The sequence below is a fragment of the Mya arenaria genome, chromosome 10 (genome assembly GCF_026914265.1).
Source record: "Mya arenaria isolate MELC-2E11 chromosome 10, ASM2691426v1".
Taxonomy (NCBI): domain Eukaryota; kingdom Metazoa; phylum Mollusca; class Bivalvia; order Myida; family Myidae; genus Mya; species Mya arenaria.
In genome coordinates, this window is record NC_069131.1 from 69,043,164 (window position 1) to 69,063,121 (window position 19,958).

The following is a 19,958-nucleotide window of genomic DNA, read 5'->3' on the forward strand; positions in this document are numbered from 1 at the left end:
GGTTCGACACAGGGCAAAAGCAGGGAGGTTGGGTGTGAAGAACAACTGAGATGTTTGCATTTTTTTATACAATCTATTCAAGAATTCAAGTTCATTAATTAAATTCAAATGGAAATAACACTGTAAAAACCAAAATAACTATGAAACTAATAAATGCCTTAGATATACCTAGCTGCTCAGGCAAGCCATAATGCAACTTTAGGCTGTAAGTTTGAAACAATTCTGTCGAGTGTCAAAAATTGACAAACACAGTATAAAAAATAAACTCCAAGTAATTTATTTCTAACTACCAAAAATCAGAGAAATTTAACATCTCAGGTACAATAATCAAGTTTTTAAATTGGAAAACCTATATGAAAAAATGTGAGTGGCCCACAGGGAATCCACGCACTACCTTAACAGAGCCCAGGAAAGTAAAAATGGTGAAGGTATCGTCAGAGGACAGATAACTTACTGAAACCAATTCAGTCGGTCTTTAAGCAGTAAGAAAAACCAATCCAAATAAAAGTAATGAACTTCTGTAGCACAGGAAAATGTAGTAACAGTTATGGTCGACATACTTTGACCAAACTTAATATGTAGGAAGAGTTTATAGAGGACTTCCATTGGATTGTGTTTGGGGCCATTCGAATCAAGGTCACTGCTACTAAAAATAAAAATATGCTTAGTACTGAATATCTCAAGTAAGGGTTGACATAGTGTGACCAAACTTGGTATATAAGACAAGTTTATGCAGAGCTTTCATGGATTGCCTTTCGGCCCCCTTGGGTCAAAGTCACTGTTACTTAAAATAGATTACTGTTTCAGTTATGGTTGACATACTTTGACCAAACTTAATATGTAGGAAGAGTTTATGGAGGACTTCCATTGGATTGTGTTTGGGGCCCATGGAATCTAGGTCACTGCTACTTAAAATAGAAATATGCTAAGTACCGGTACTGAATATCTCAAGTAAGGGTTGACATAGTGTGACCAAAATTGGAATATAGGACAATTGCAGAGCTTTCATGGATTGCCTTTCGGCTCTCTTGGGTCAAAGTCACTGTTACTAAAAATAGATTACTGTTTCAGTTATGGTTGACATACTTTGACCAAACTTAATATGTAGGAATAGTTTATGGAGGACTTCCATGGGATTGTGTTTGGGGCCCATGGCATCAATGTCACTGCTACTAAAGATAGAAGAAAGCAGTTGAAACTGAATCTCTTCTGCCAATCATTAAAAACCTGGTTTTGTCACATCCCGCTTCTTGTTCACTTTTTTTAATTTGATTGTTTTATTGTGTTTGACAGGCACATATAACATTGTTATTGTTTTCACTTCTAAGTCAAAGCGGCGTAGTCAAGCGCGCTGTCTTATAACAGCTCTTGTTTCTTAACTAGAAGTTGCAGAAGTTTTTTTTATATTGGTTGTCAGTGGGTTTTCTTTAAAATACTTTCTTTAAACGTGCCTTCTGTCTTAAAGACTAAATTGTTTGAAGTGCCTAGAGTAGGATGATATTTGAAACAAGAGATATTTATGAAATAGTATTATATGTTGTTCAAGGGTAATAACTTGTCCTCAATTGGAGGTGTTTGTGCTAGAATTGTCCTCAGTTGGAGGTCATTCACACTGCACTGTTTTCAGTAGTTTTTCTTCCATGGTAAATACCATAATGTATAATCTTGTTCTGTTTTTGATGCTTTTGTCACTTTTCAGTGATGTGATGTTTTTGTATTGCAGCTGGACAGTGTCATGATGTGAATACTGTTGATACTGATGATGTGGATGCTGATGATGTGGATGTTGATAATGTTGATGCCTCCGTTGATCAACCAGGGACTGAAATAGGTACACTTATCGTTTTTATAATATAAGATGAACGGGTGCCTGATATTTGATGTTTTCATGTATAGATTTGCCCTTGTTGACAGTGTCATGATGTGAATACTGTTGATACTGATGATGTGGATGCTGATGATGTGGATGTTGATAATGTTGATGCCTCCGTTGATCAACCAGGGACTGAAATAGGTACACTTATCGTTTTTATAATATAAGATGAACGGGTGCCTGATATTTGATGTTTTCATGTATAGATTTGCCCTTGTTGTAAAAGAATTAGTCTTGAATGTAGTTTTCATAATGGGTTCAAAGTGATTGGAATGAAGTGTCTTTATTTGGACATCAATGGGTGTTCGACCAAATTCATTGTCTTTTGAGGTGATGACTACATGTAGAAATTTGCTTAACAAATAAGAAATTCAAACCACCAGCGATATTAAAATCAGTTTGACATCATTCTAGTCGTAGGTTGAAGGTCATTTCACAATCTTGGTTGTACATCATTGTATGGAAATAGCATTATCATTAACCGAAATGTTTAATATATGTACCTGTATGTGCTTACAATCAGTAAAGCTGAATACTTTTTTTCAGTATTATGCTTACCACAGAACAAAATAAAAATACCAGAGGTTCAAAAGACAAAATACTATGTCATTTTGTTGCAACATGTCTCTTTTAGCCTAGTTGTGTAGAGATAAATTGTCTCCCTAAATCGAGGTTGGTGTGTGTGTGTTTGAGATAAATTATTTTTATTAAAAACACTACACCTTCAATATTTCATAACCAGTACTGCATTTTAAATAATAGGCATCAAGGAAATTTGAAATACCTGACATCTCAATACAGGCATGGTGTCTAATAAAAGTAACTGGCCTCCATTGGAGGGGATATTTTTAGAAAAGTCCTCAGAAAGATGTTTTGTTAATGTACATCAATTTTATTCAAATAACACTTGTCGAGAGACACCTGTTTCATTATTATAAATAGCATTAATTGTTAGCGTTAAGAAACATAGCAGACCTATTTGCGTATATAATATGTTTTTGTCTCCATAGGTCAACTCAATAGCAGTCGTAAATGCTGGGATTGGCACAAACCATGTAAGAATCATATTGAAATTTGTAACAATTAGAAATTTCTATTCTTGAAGCAAATTTTATTTAAAAAAGTGTTGTTTCTGTAAAGGAGTAAGTGCACTTTTGTGATCAGGCTTTTCTGTTGTCTTCCTTAGTGTACAATTAATTTTGTGTAACAACCATACTTGTAATTTAAAAAAAAAACCTATTCAGTGTTTAAATTAGCCAGAATGTGTGTCATGTTACTGATCAGTGTAAAAAGTTACAGTGAAAATATCTAATTGTATTTAACAGAAAGGCCTTGAATTGAATTTCTACATATCAAATAAAATCCTGAAGTCAAACATGTTTAACATGGACAACAATGTATATTATATAGCACTGTAAGACATGTTGCTCAGGTCAGTGCTACAGAAAAATGAGTTTGCTTACCGTGCCCATTTTATTGTACAAATTCAGAAATCAAATAATATAAAGGTTTTCAGTGAAAACACATCATCTTGAATACAGGTCATACTTATATATTGACTTGCAGAGGCACTGTTGCTAATTCCTAGACAACTTCAATTGATAAAACATGTTTTAATATAGGATTATATGTTTTATGGTTATTTGTCCTATAGAGGACTATCAAGAACACACTTTCATATTTTAGTGCTCAAAATAGATGAAAATATAGTGATTTTTTTTGTCTATTAAATAGCCTGTATTTCTGTGTTTTAGGAAAAACGAACAGCCACAGTCAGAACACCTTGGAGCTAGGCTGAAGAAGACGTGGTAGAAAATGGCCTTAAAAACAGTTTTAAGCTTAATACTCCACCAGAAATAAGTTAAAATGTCTTGAACTTATAAAGAAGTATCCAATGCTTGCCAGGCGATCAAGGACAATGGTGAAAGGGTACATTAGAACAAGGCAACTGGCCTTGCAATAGGCTCATCAAAAAGCAAACAATTAAACAAATAGATACTTTAAATTATAGAATAGACTAGATTGCATTTTGATTTAAGCTTTATATCTGAATACCATCAGTGATTGACATTTTCTTTGGATATTGTTCTATTTTTATTTATTTTTTAACAATTAAAAATTTGAAATTGAATATGGTAATAACTTGTCCTCAATTGGAGGTGATTTTGCTAGAATTGTCCATGATGTTTGTGGTCATTTACACTGCAGTGTATTCAATTGTTTTTTGTGCCATGGTAAATAATGGTGTGTGGTATTGTTTTGTATTGAATGCTTCTGTCACTTCTCAGTGATGTGATGTTTTTCGTGTTGTTGGATAAATTGATGAAATGCAAATGAAATATCATCATGTATGAACATGTCAAACAAAAATGTATTAACTTTCTTTTGTTTGCTATCAAAACGTTAAGTATTTGTTTGGTTGAATTGTATCTAGAGCCAATGAATAGATTTGTTTATTACTGAAATTTGATATGCATTAATTTTTGTAAAAGAAAAAAATTCAGAAAAAAGTATCTTGGTATTGTGATATGCCTTGGCACCTGTCAGGGCTGTGGGCACCATGCAGCCTTTTACCCAGCACAGTAACTAAATCACTTCATATTTAAATAAAACTTGGTTAAGATGTTACCAGGGACAATATGCATGTGTACATCAAGGGGCATAACTCTGGCTTTAGTTTGTATTGAGTTATGCCTCATTTTCGAAGGAGAAAAAAAACAGACGAGCGCTGGTGTTCTCTTTATGGCGCTCTTGTTGACCTTGGCAAGATCAAGGTTCAATGTTGAAATAAGATATGCCTTGTAAGTTATTTTAACTAACAGGGAAAAGTCTGACAATCAAGTTTAGACTTTAATAGCTTTAATAGTGATTGTTGTGTAAAGTGGACTTTCAACATATTTTATCATATAAATAGAAGTATGAATTCTGCTCTTTGGAGCTAAAATTATCTACTTTCCGGCTATTGATAATTATGTACTTATTTCACATATCCGAGCATGTTATGTATCCGAGGTTCTTTTGACATGTATTTGTATCCATTTGTCTATATTATACTAAATACTTAGTATTGATATATTCGTATTTAATACCTGTCTTGTAATGATCAGCTATATAAATATATCCATCCATCTGAAGTTTCTGTTAATTGACTATTACAGTATTACAATCAGACCAATAAAATACTTCTGAAAACTTTACTGACTTGCTGACATTATCCTTTATATATATGCAAACAGCTATCTGTGTCACATCCTTAAAGTGCAAAGGAGTCATTTTAGTTCCACAAGATGATACGTTGTTCGCATTACATTACAGTATTAGTCCCATGTAACACACTGGGTGATTCAGTTTTTTCAACGCAGTCGTTATCACACGCTGAAATAGCCATTGAAATTAAGGGCAGTTAGTATGACTATCTGTTTTACTTCCATATAAGAGTTACAATATGCAGAGGTGTTATTTTTTTAGAAAAGAAACAGTGAGGAAGATTTTACCAGCTTGACCTATAAACGCACCGACAACATTTCTGTTCTGTAGTACCGTACGAATTCGCTGGATTGTTACCCGTCGGCGTCGCTAAATTAGGCATTTTTCATGCATCAAAAATGCAAAAAGTATGGTCTGATGAATGAATGAATAGCAACAACAACATAATAAAAGCATCTCACAAATACATCAAAACACCCTTTCCAAGTTCCATCAATTTGAAAACAGCCACAGCCTACTCGCCGAAGACAAAAAATATTTCAAGTAGCAAAGAGCCTCAACATTGCTTAACACTGGTGGATTGAATTTCGTTTATGGACCAGAACTAAGATACATGAATGGCTCCGCATGGTGGAAATTAACTGACGAGTCCGGATGGAAGGGCGTGGTGGGGAGGGGGTTGAATAGGGGCCGAACAAATCAATCCATGTGTTCTTCTTACGATCATATCTAGGAACAAAAATAGAAATGAAGTTTACAGTTAGGAAGATACCAAGCGGGGTATCTTTCGAAACGAACACATCAGGCGCAAAGGACTCCAAATGACATTTGGTCCGCGGAAGGGTTGGGCTCGTGTCACGCCCGGGTGTCCAGGTTTTGTTTTCATGTTTTTTTCTCTAAACCTTTTTACGTTTCAAATAGTTGTTAGATCTAAAACTAATATCGTTTGGTAACATTTATTCACTGAGAAAAAATTGCTAATATGATAAAACAGTAATACACATGTTATGAACACGTTTGTAAGCACACATTTAATACAAGTATTTTCTATTTCTGTACCAAATACAAACAGTCACAAACAGTCACATATTAATAAATCACACACATTACATTCATTTTAATCAATTAGAGTAATCATGCCATGGTGACCTGTATATTCAATATCGTGTCAGACATGTATTAATCTATATGCGCGTAGCTTCATTTGAAATACAATTTAAAAAAAAAATGTATCAAATTTTGCGGCCCAATTGCCGTTACTAGCTAAAATATTGGGACCGCGGCCACGGCCCCTGTGGTACCAGCTCCTACGCGCCTGAACAAACTGAGAAAACCTCGAACAAACATTACATGATTTTTCGAATAAGTGTAGAGCACTCGAACAATGGATTTTTGAAAGTAAAAAATGGGTAATTTATCTGCCTATAGTCGAGGCTGATATTTCTTAGCATTAAAGGGTCTGCAACCCTGCTATTATAATGAAGAGAACTTGTTATTAATTTGCATTATTTTAATAATCATACATAATTATATGCATGAATTTACATTACATGCACCCTGACGATGATTTACCAAGATATCGCTCCATTAAATAAAGTAACCCTTTGCCATGACACTGATATACACTGGAGGATTGTACATAGTTTCATTATACATTTATGCTTGGGTTCACCATAAGTAGGACACTGAAGTATTTTAGGCTTAATATAATGTCAAAGATTCTAATGCTGGAATTTCTGATGTTTTGAAGCACAGAATCTATGGTTTGGGGTCACAAAGGGTAACTTTTGGTAATAAAAATAATAACTTGAAAAAAAGATTTGCCGTCAAACCTACCCTTGTTTAAAGATGCACTCTTATACCCATGTAAGATTTACCATAACTAATACGATTGTTTAAAAATACCAAAAAGGATGAATAAATGTCAAAACAATGGTTCTTATGAAGGATACCGAGTTAAATTTGAATGAAAGTTGCAGAAAACACGGTATTCCAACCTGATACGACTATTGTTAATCACAGGAAATCTGTTAGCATTCACCAATCATTTAATAGTTTTGCGTTTTTAGCCATTAAATACACGATAACAATCGTGCTATCAGTAAGTTATACTTTCCATATATGTATTATTTAGTAAGTGGTTAAAGGTTTATCGCTTAAAATGTATGTTTCTTATACATGGGTAAGAGTTGATTTTGAATAAGAGTGTCACTTTAAGGCAGGTGACCGGAGACAGAGCTTGTTTGCCTACCTAAAACTTATACCTTTTAAGTTATTATTATGGTGTAAATATTTGCAATAAATACACATGTATCGACTTCGTATATAAACACAAATCAATCGCGGTACTCGATAGATATGGTATAAGCCAACCATCACAAATTTCGTGCAACGCAACCTTTTACAGTAATCAATCGGAACACCTCGGACGTCGTTTTATGGCGGAGATGGTCAGGGTGTTCCGATTGTAAACTAGTGTAAAATGCGGCCCAAGTAAGGCCCTATGATATTTGTATACGGAAAACACGGCCCTTTCGGGGATCCTGTATAATGTTAAATTATTTCTTAATTCATTGTTAAATTTCGTTCGAGCGTTCCGACCGTAAACTTATTTGGTAATAGTGTGAATAACTGTATAGGGTAAAACACCGCCCTATTGGGTGATATACGACTCTATAGATATATTGAAAAAAAAAATCTTTATTCATTGAAGTTCGGCTTATGAAAAAGAAAACAAAATGCATAAGAAATTCCCTACCAATACAGCTATCAAAGTACAGTATCAAAATGCTTTAAAATATGCAAGTTTGAAAAATGACCGTAGATTTCACAGTCTTTGGCGACAAAGTTTTTCAAATGAATATCCCATGGTCCTATTTGTTTAATCTAAGTTTATTTTCGAAATTAAGAAAAAAGTTAAGGAAATATATTATTCAAAATCGTAGAATGCTGGCGAAGTCAACCATATATAAGAATATTTATAAAGTTGTCATGGATCACGGCTATATTTATGCTAGCTATTCTTGTATATTGACAGCATAGTCTGACCAAGCGCTTCAAAGACCACGACCCCAATCAGTGATACAGCTCTTCAACGACCAAGTATGTCTTCACACGACCAGGCGCTGGAACGAACATGACTCCAACCCCGCGAGCCTATGTTTCAACGACCATGACTCCAATTCCGCGACCTAGCGCTCCAACAACAACGTCACTCATCACACTACCAAACGTTTCCACGACCATGACTACATTTCCTGATCCTAGCGCTCCAACGACCACGTCTCTCATCACACGACCCGGCGTTTCAACAACCATGACTCCAATCCCGCGATCTTATGTTTTAAAGACAATGTCTCTCTTCACACGACCCAGCATTTCAACGACCATGACTCCATTCCCACGTCCTAGCGCTCCAACGACCACGTCTCTCATTACACGATCCAGTGTTTCAACGACCATGACTCCAATTTCGCAACCTAGCGCTCTAACGACCACGTCTCCCATCACACGACCCGGCGTTTCAACAACCATGACTCCATTCCCGTGTCCTAGCGCTCCAACGACCAAGTCTCTAAATGCACGACCCAACGTTTCAACAACCATGACTCCATTCCCGCGACCTAGCGCTCCAACGACCAAGTCTCTAAATGCACGACAAAGCATAGCGCTCTAACGACCACGTCTATCATCACACGACTCAGCGTTTCAACAACCATGACTTCATTCCCGCGACCTAGCGCTCTAACGACCACGTCTATCATCACACGACTCAGCGTTTCAACAACCATGTCTTCATTCCCGCGACCTAGCGCTCTAATGACCACGTCTCTCATCAAACAACCCAGCGCTGTAACGACTCTTACTCTAACCCCGCAACCTAGCGCTCCAACGACTACGTATCTCGTCACGCGAACCAGCGCCGGAACTACCGTGACTCCAAGCCCGCGAGCCTGTGTTTCAACGTCCATGACACCAACTCTGCAATCTAGCGCTCCAACGGCCACGAAACGAGTCCCATGGACCAGTGAAAAAAACACGACGGAGAAACAATGTCGACTTTGACAGAATAATGAAATCGAAATCGAAGGTCCATCTAGAATGAACATACTTGATAATGTGCATCCTGAACAGATTCTGGGATTTAGAAGTTGTTATTTGTCGTAAACAAAGAATATCGAGGGATATATGTGGATCAAGGAAGCAAACATGTAAGAAAGACAGACGGAATCTGTTAAAAAACGCCATGCAGAATGTTAAACAAATGAACCAATGAGGTCGGTGTGACCCCCGTTGGGTTCTTCGTTGTCCGAGTTTTTTATTTTCTTAAATGAGGGTTAACAGTCAAATCACACTACGAACAGGTTGACGTATAACGTTTCCCGAACAACCGCTTTGTTTTTTTCTTCAAATTTGCCTGGTAATAAATTGTCCTCTTTTGGAGGTCGGAGGCAGAATGTCCTTGGTTGGAGGTGTTTCGTTCGCATTTTTTTGGTGTGTCAATGTCCCTTGTTGGCGGTGTTTTGTTAAAAAATGTTAACGTATTTAAACCTCTACCAAGATAGCTTTATGTCCGTATAACACATTGACGTAATTATTTTTCAAAATTATATCCTCAAAATGGTGTCCTCATTTGGATGTGAAATGTTGCGTGTCCTCAGTTGGCGGTGCTTGCAAGTATGTGTGTGTGTGTGTGTGTGTGTGTGCGTGTGCGTGTGCGTGAGCGCGTGCGTGCGTGCGTGTGTGCGTGCATGCGTGCGTGCGTGTGTGAGGTATTTCGTATGCTTTCTTTGGCGGAATTTCTCGATGTATGGTAAAATATACCTTGCGCAACGCTCCACACAATATCAGTCGATGAGACTCCTCAGAAGAAACTTATAAAGGTCCGGTAGTATACCGGGGATAGCCGGGAAAATGGGCCGTGTTTTTACCTTCCAGGTTGCCACGTAGCGCCGGGTGAATGCGGTGGTTTTGTCTTTACCCCAAATATAGCAGGTAATTGGCATTATCAAGGTCCCTGGGGTGCGGGGGGTTTGCCAGCAGTTTGTCCCCGTAGGGCGGAGATATTGCCCGGGCTTGGCTGGACCGAAAGTCAAAGTGGCGTGGTTACAATTGACTGGTGCATTATAAATTTCGGTTCAAACACGTCAAGTCAATAAATAACATAGCACGAAACCCCGTGCGTTCACTTCAAACAAAATGCTACAATGCTTTTCATTATAAAGATATATCTAAACGACGTGTTTTAACTTCAAACTTTCTTCTCATTTTGGAGAAGACATATACGAATGTCTATTGGCATTTCAAACGAACGCCGTAACCCTTGACTGCCATAGTGTGAGCAGTTATGGCGGTGATGCGTGCTTTCCGAAAATATTCGGTGGTTGGAATAAAATATTACACAAGGAACCTCGTACAAGTTTGAAAATACTCTTTACTATTAATATTTAATATGATAATTAAATGTCGATCAAAAGGCGAAACTCTAATGCACTGGTGAAATAACAAGGAGTGGGGCGGGTTAAGGGGCGGTCGTGCCCAAATATACTTTTCATTCGTACAAAAACACAGACACGTGTTAGACAATACCAACCCAGTTTATTGTCTCGAATGAATGAGAGAGGCTAACACGACGTAGTTTTGACATGATATATTCTTATATATATTTAAATGACATTCTTATTCAAAATCAATATATACACATGTATAAAAAGCATACATTTGGAGTGATTAACCTTCAACTGCTTACTAAATAATGCATTTATGGAAAATCTTAATTACTGATTACAAGTTTATAACCGTGTACTTAATAGCAGAAAACGCAAAAATATTAAATGTTTGGTGAATGCTAAAAGATTTACTGTGATCTACTTTCGTCTCATAAGGAGAAATGCCGTGTTTTCTGCACATTACTTTCAAATTAAACGCAATATCCTTCAAAATAACTATTGTTTTTGACATTTATTAATCCTTGGTAAATTAAAACAATTGTTTTAAACATGGTAAATCTTATTTGGGAGTAACAGTGCATCTTTAAATAAATTATGGACGATCCCATTGAGTGTTTGTTTTTATCTTTACATATAACAACACCGTGGCTGTAGAAAGGGGACCCTTTCATCGTCACGAACAGTCAGCAGATTCGCCTGTCTCCGAGCCTCCTGAAGCACGGCCATTAATAAAGGACTGACACGTAGGGACTTCATACTAGCATCCCTGTCCCCTGTTCTTATTTTTCCACCATCGCCCTCATCAATAGAAGGTACAGGTTGAATGGATCCATCATCGCCGCCCCCGCTTCCTCCCCCAGTATTTCCCATAACTATCTTGGTCTGTAAATATTAAGAACACCATACAAAAGAATTATTACATTATCTTATAATCAGTTTTGTATAACTATTTGTTGCCTTATAATTTCGTGACCTCCACGGGATGTCACAAACCGCTTAAATTTTGTGCCGGTTATGTAGATGTTATTGTAATGTTAATTAGTGACTTCATAAGTCAGTCGAAAAGAACGTACAATAAAACAAGGTTGCCAGATCGCATTTCTTTATTTGTATATGATTTTAACGTAACACGTAATATCCCTTTCACACTGTCACAACATTTCACCTGACATCTACCGAAATACGGCAAGACTGAACTCGCAACGGTAGCCACGAGTTGTCTACGAAATAATTGGTAAACATGTGTGTACGGTTGTTTGCGTAATCTTTGCTATGTTAAAGACCATCGATATACGTCTTTAACGGCAGCTCACAAATTGTTTCGACATAAGTACGAAATTCCTTCTATACTTATTCGACATTATGATTATTTATTTATATAAATTGTGTTCGATAATATGTACGAGTTTATGTAATATGGTACGATTAGTTGCGACAAGACTATTAGTACGGTAGGGAAACGACTCCGTTGGATATATGGCAAATATTGTACGAGTGTATTAGCATTTTGTGTACATGTATTTGACATAATCATGACATAATATGTGGATTAAATATGATCTCGATTCATTCGCGTTGAAAAATATGCCTGGGGACGATACAGATCCGCAAGAAGGTATGCAACGATTGTCTTGAGTTACCATGTATGACTGTCGTAGAAAATATCAAATACATGTACACTCGAAAAACTGCCGCTGTGGTTATCTGTACTACTTTCCTGACATATGCTAAAAAATACGTAACTTTCAACAAGAGTAAAGGCATAATGCGAGAAACGACAAAACTTAAGACTGGAATACTGACATTATGCGAGAAACAAACGACGTAACTTTAAACAGAGGTACTGGAATTATGCGAGAAACGACGTAACTTTAAACAGGAGTACTGACATTATGCGAGAAACAAACGACTTAACTTAAGACAAGAGTACTGACATTATGCGAGAATCGACGTAACTTAAGACAAGAGTACTGACATTATGTGAGAAACGACGTAACTTAAGACAGGCGTACTGACATTATGTGAGAAACGACGTAACTTTAAACAGGAGTACTGACATAATGCGAGAAACGACGTAACTTAAGACAGGCGTACTGACATTATGCGAGAAACGACGTAACTTAAGACAGGAGTACTGACATTATGCGAGAAACGACGTAACTTAAGACAGGCGTACTGACATTATGCGAGAAACGACGTAACTTAAGACAGGCGTACTGACATTATGCGAGAAACGACGTAACTTAAGACAGGCGTACTGACATTATACGAGAAACGACATAACTTAAGAAAGGAATACTGACATTATGCGAGAAACGACAAAACTTAAGACAGGCGTACTGACATTATGTGAGAAACGAAGTAACTTTAAACAGAAATACTGACATTATGCGAGAAACGACGTAACGTATGACACGAGTACTGATATTATGCGAGAAACGACGTAACTTTAAACAGGTGTACTAAAATTTTGAGAGAAACGACATTACTTTAAACAGGAGTACTGACATTATGCGAGAAACGACGTAACTTAAGACATGAGTACTGACATTATGCGAGAATCGACGTAACCTTAAACAGGTGTACTGACATTATGCGAGAAACGACGTAACTTTAAACAGGAGTACTGACATTATGCGAGAAACGACGTAACTTAAGACATTAGTACTGACATTATGCGAAAAACAACGTAACTTAAGACATGAGTACTGATATTATGCGAGAAACGACGTAACTTTAAACAGGAGTACTGACATTATGCGAGAAACAACGTAACTTAAGACAGGCAAACTGACATTATGCGAGAATCGACGTAACTTAAGACAAGAGTACTGAAACTATGTGAGAAACAAAGTAACTTAAGACATGAGTACTGACATTATGTGAGAAACGACGTAATTTTAAACAGGAGTACTGACATTATGTGAGAAACGACGCAATTTTAAACAGGTGTACTGACATTATGCGAGAAACAACGTAACTTTAAGACAAGAGTACTGACATTAGTGAGAAACAAAGTAATTTTCAACAGGTGTACTGACATAATGTGAGAAACGAAGTAACTTTAAATAGGAGTACTGACATTATGTAAGAAACGACGTAACTTAAGCCAGGCGTACTGACATGCGAGAAACGACGTAAATTAAGACAGACGTACTGACATTATGTTAGAAATGAAGTAACTTTAAACAGGAGTACTGACATTATGTAAGAAACGACGTAACTTAAGCCAGGCGTACTGACATTATGCGAGAAACGACGTAACTTTAAACAGGTGTACTGACATTATGCGAGAAACGACGTCACTTAAGACATTAGTACTGACATTATGCGAGAAACAACGTTACATTAAACAGGCGTATTGCCATTATGCGAGAAACGACGTAACTTTAAACAGGAGTACTGACATTATGCGAGAAACAACGTAACTTTTAACAGGAGTACTGACATTATGCGAGAAACAACGTAACATTAAACAGGCGTATTGCCATTATGCGAGAAACGGCGTATCTTTAAATAGGAGTACTGACATTATGCGATAAACGATTTAACTTTAATTAGGAGTATGTTTTATTGTTCGGCCCTCCCAGTAGTTTCAATTGTTTTATATACACCACAATGTGCATATTAGACCGTTTTTCGTAACATAATTAAACCCCGCCCGAACATGCAATGAATTTCAGCCCTTCGGACTTTCGAAAAGGTTGGAATGGAAATGAATATTCTAAAATGAGCTAGACTACTTCGTAGCCATATTCACGCAGTTCTGTCTCTTGAATCCCACATTCTATCACTTTTTTGAGTTTTAGGAAACTGAGCAAACAACAATCACACACTTTGAAAAGGAACCGTACATTATGTTCAGCTTCGTAATTCTGATTACAAACGACGAAATGCGATATACGAACACGATTCCCTACACGTAACATAAGTTGTTATTAAGGATTGATTCTTATTTTCTGTACGATCATGCAATATGAACGCTCGGCCGCGATTTTGCATATCCATGAAGCGCACCAGCGTTGCTAAGAATTTATTTGCTGAAATATATTTTTAGGAAAACAATATAATTATACTTACACTGTTATTTTCGTAAAATATTTTTATTTAAAGCTGAAATATATTCATTTGAAGAAGAAAGAGATAATAAGAAAATCATACGTCAGTTTAAGTCGGTGATTTTTCGCTGAACAACATTGATACATTTTCATTCGAAAGGGCTTGCATCACATTTATTTTAGAAACAGGATTGAAAATGTACATTATTTCTCTAGTTATAAATCTATGAAGACTAAAACTCAAAAAGTGTTCGGAAAAAGGCAACTGCTCAGTACTCTTTGCAAAGCGCCATTATTCGACAACTTATCCACCTCATTAGCATATAGTGGGTCAGTTGTTGAATAAGGGATGTCGTTGGTATTTCCTATACAAATCTGTTTTAAATCAATCAAGCATCGTGTGGATTGTAAGGTTTTATCAAACATCTGACTGTATCGTAGATTTATAAGCTTATTTATATTAATATTGCATGGTATAAGGCATTAGACTATTTTATCAGATATTGAATTCATCTATTGAACTACTAGTAAATAATTAATAGTTAACCCGATGAAATAGTGAACAAAGTTGTATTTCTCGAAATCGCGTTAAGTGTTCTTACATCCAAGCTACTTAATGAAAGTGAAGGACGTGTGCTGATTTGTTTTATTAGCACGTGCTAAAACGATGTTGGACACATACTGATTATGTATAGAATTATTTTCATACGAATATTTCCTTCATCACTGACTGATACTGCAACCTATATTTTTAGTCGGTTTTGAAAAAAAAAGTTTGATTTGAAGTTATCTTGTACAAAGTTATATACATAATTAATAACATTTTATCATATCTGGCGTATACTGCCACCTTTGGATTAGAACAGATCATATATGATTTTAATAATGAAATCAACAACAGTTGTTTTAATATTGAAAGTTTTATTGCAATGTTGGCGCCACCTATATCGATTTGGTCTTTAAATGAGAGAAATATGAGCAGAACGGCAGGTTCTTTGAATTAATAATAATCATTCAATAGCTGAAATGAAAAACGTATATTGGTACTTGTGTACAATGCGGTTAAATAGTATATAATTCTTAATAAACTTACAGCACGAAACCTTTTAAATGTCCCTAAGCACTACAATATTATCAACTTCATTTGATTCTCTTCGGGTTTATATAACAGACTATTCTTACTCCAGATGAATACACCTCATATTGGGAAACCCGAGTGAGGCATTTTAAACTTGTTCTGAATGGCTGTCAAAACCGGAATAAGGGTATTTCTGTTAAGCCATCGAAGACGTGTGCTCATTTGAAAACCTCCAAAAAACCTCGGGCAAGTTTTTTCTTTTTCTTTTTGGAACTACTGAAGTATAACAGTCCGTTATTATATCATAAAAGCAACAATGTTACAGGTAATAAAAAAAATACATAGATAAAGATTAAATATACCATTTAGATTGCTTGACCAGTTCTGAAAGAATTTCTTCATCTTTTACATGAACATAGACTCTATCAAATCTTTACAACCTATCACATATAACTAAGATCGGGTAACTTTAGCCAATTTGATAAAGTAGTCCGATGAAAGTTTTGTTTGTTTCTTGTAAGGATATTCGGACTATATCCAAATAGAGAAAGATGCATCGTGTGGGAAAGGGAAACTGTAAAGAATAACAATCTACAGATCAGACAACAGCCCCTACATAATCAACTCTACCATTTCAAACCCTTATTAACAAGAATTGCTTGGGCAAACTTGTAATCACATTTTTTTTCGATAACAAATTGTCCCTGATATAAGATATTTCAATGTGTAACGGTCCGCTGTAGGCGGCGGATGTGCCTTCATAGTGTAACGGTCCGCTGTAGGCAGCAGATGTGCGTTCATAGTATAACATTCCGTTATAGACGGAAGTACGTACATAGTACGTTCATTTACTTGGTTGGTAATATGCAAATTAGCAATGCCCGGGCTTCATGTGGATAGAGAATTTAGTGTATATAAAGACCAGTATCCCCTTCAGGGTCGAGCATGCCATTCTCTGAAGGGAACTGTTGGCCTAGTTGATCTTTCGCACGTTACAAATGCTAAAGGCAATTCACCAGCAATGCTATATTACATGTGTAGTACGTAACATTGAACATAGTCTAGTCTAAAATTACAATATAGATGTCGGCAATTATCATCATCATCAGCAGCAGCATTAGAAGCAGCAGCAACATAAGAGTAAAAACAACATTTGGAAGTGATTTCGTTGAGTGTACACTACAATGATATTTCAATGTTAATACATATGCCTGTAACTAGATTGTTGAATATAAATAAACCGTAAGAAATAATAGTATCCTCAGATGTCATTTATTGCGTTGTGTTTACAATATTTCAACAGGACAAACGCGTGATCATGACTTTGCACACAGTGTTATTATGTCATATAGGACAACGACGAATGGAACAAAGCTAATCCCATGAAATCAGCAAATGTCGGTCTTAATTAAAGATAATTCATATACGTAAATCAACATTGCTTAATAGACCATACACTGCATTTAAATGATTGTACAGTGCTATGATTAGGAAGATATTGGAATCATTGTTTGCTTCGTAAAGATTGCATTAATGGTGCAGATTATTATCAATCATGAGCAATATCCGTTCTTGAAGTTAACACTGTAATCAGCGTGACATCTATTTATTTGTACCATTCAAATGCTGTATTTAAATTAAAGTCAGCGGGCGGAGAGGGGGATTTAATTAAACAAAAATAATATTTACTAAAACGCATTTACGAAATTGTTTTTTAGTCGTAACTAATTCAATTCCTATCGTTACAGGGACTTTTAAAATTTGACAATTGGAGAAGGAAACATACTCCATTACAAAGAATGACGTTATATTCACATACAATATTTATATGGCACTATCTTAACTCATGTCAAGCTGAAATCGAACCTAAAGAGTTATTGCCAGTTTTGCCTTTCTCTGACAAGTACTTTCATTAAACATTAAAAATTAAAAATTAATTTCTGTAATATATTTTCAGGACCAACAGGTGGGCCCGAAAATTATTCGAGAGCATGGGTCAGACTGAATATAAATACAGTTATGGAAGCTCTCTATCTCGTGAATTTATTTCGACTTCGTATTTCAAGTGTGCGTAATATCTTAAATATGCGAAAAAAAACAACATTTTTGTTAGAATTTGCAAATTTGACATATTTGACAGAAAAATTAAACTGCTTTATAACTTTTGAACAAATTCCCTTCGATGTTTTATATATAACTTTTATATATAATTTCAATTTCTAACTTTTTCGTTTTATCACCCAAAAATACATAGCAGAACTTTATTCATTTAAAATCGAATCTGTTTTTATGAAGATCAATATTTCAGAACATCTTCTAAGCAGCTGGCAACCTTAAATAGAATATAAAGTATGTAAACAATTGGAAGACAAAGCCAAAATATTATTATTATTATTATTATAGAAGTATGTTGACCTTCAATTGTCGAACTAATATATCGCGGATCAGCCTGTGATGTAAACATAAATTTAGAAAAACGGTCATGGATTTTTGCTTGTCAAAATATTGAGTCAAATGCGGTATTGTTCTTTTGATGATATCACAGGGCGTAGCACAATGCAAACAATGTATTTGGCAAAATAATTCGTTGTAAATGACTGTAGGCGTTATTTTTAAAGAAACAAAGTTTTGTTTCAATATTTAAGAAACGTCATGTTAGTACGATTTCTATTGTTTCGTTTATGTAACCGTTCTAGATCGACATGTGACGGTACCATAATAGACGGTGCCAAAATTGCAACTTCGTATTCCTCTTACAATGCAGTTTTGTTGACAGGTAAACCGAACAATATTAGAACTTAATAAAACTAAAGTTTGTTTAAAGCTGCAGCATTTTTACGAGCTATTAGAAGAACCAGTTAGTAGGTGACCCGATATAACGTCATGTTAGTACGATTTCTATTGTTTCGTTTATGTAACCGTTCTAGATCGACATGTGACGGTACCATAATAGACGGTGCCAAAATTGCAACTTCGTATTCCTCTTACAATGCAGTTTTGTTGACAGGTAAACCGAACAATATTAGAACTTAATAAAACTAAAATTTGTTTAAAGCTGCAGCATTTTTACGAGCTATTAGAAGAACCAGTTAGTAGGTGACCCGATATGGGATGAACGGGGCGCAGAATACCATATTCGGGTTCGAGCTTCGCTCTCATCCGATATGATTTCCTTTGCCCCTTATATCCAATTTCGGGTCACCTACTAACAACGTAACTTATAATATTGGTCAGTTGATCAAAATTATCAAATAGTAAGTGGTTATTTAAAATGTTGCTGCTTGCTAAGAAAGTAGGTGGTTGTCGAGTAGTTTGTTGGTTTATAAGGAGGTCATCTTTCATACATAGCAATGTAGATGGAATTGACCTAGCTTACCCACCTATCGAGAGGTTGGATTGTGAACCTCAATATATCCGAGGTATATTTTGCTTGATAATGATATAGGATATAAGTTCTTCCATCTTATCAACAATGCTACTCAGAGAACTGCAGAGCAGTGCAAAAGGGAGAAAATCGCATTGAATAAATCTAGTATTCCGTCTCCTGTAGTGGGTTGCACTTTCTCATTTATAGAACTATTGCGCAATTTAGTTACAATGAGGTCACAACAAGAACAGTTTCATTCTTTAAATATCTCCTTTAAATATCTGTGTTTTAAAAGTGTGTGTACTGTTAAAATACGCAAACTATTATACTTCTGAATAATCATGAAACTATTTTTTTTAAATCAAACATTATTGCAGGATTTACAAACATATTTTTATCAAAATTATTTTCCACTCTATATGGACTCAACCTAGGACTATAGGCTAAGGGCGAGATTTTAAAGGATATTTTTATACATGAGTATATAGAAAACTAGTGACCACTGGGGCGGGGCCACTTTTGACCCCGGGAACGTATTTTGAACACTCTTGGTTATGGAATACTTCCTGAGGCTGCATACCATATATCATGGGCCTGGGCCATAGGGTTTCAGACGAAAATTTTGATTTGTTGACGCCGGTCGCCAAACAACGGACGACGGACGCTAGACGCCAGATATTGATATCACAAAAGCTCAACATTGAGCACTCCGTGAAGGTGGAATTGAGGCTTTATGAAAAGCATAAAAGATAAATATTACAAACTAAATATAAACTAACCCACCGAGACCGTATTGTTATATTTCGTTTTAGATTAACACGCATGGTATTCGCTATCGCTTACAAGGTATATTAACAGAGTCAGAAACGTTGTTGAATACTTTTAACAGACAAGTGTTGATTTAAAAACACGTTTAGCCTTCTGG

General features: G+C 35.9%; 1 long non-coding RNA gene across 1 annotated transcript; it reads right to left on the bottom strand.

The window, feature by feature from the left end:
* Positions 1-10,715: 10,715 nt before the first annotated feature.
* LOC128204061 (uncharacterized) lies at positions 10,716-15,819 on the bottom strand. The gene is made up of 2 exons (XR_008256080.1): positions 15,682-15,819; positions 10,716-11,412 (listed from the first exon to the last, which is right to left on the bottom strand). It is a non-coding gene; the product is annotated as an uncharacterized LOC128204061 (long non-coding RNA).
* Positions 15,820-19,958: the final 4,139 nt, after the last annotated feature.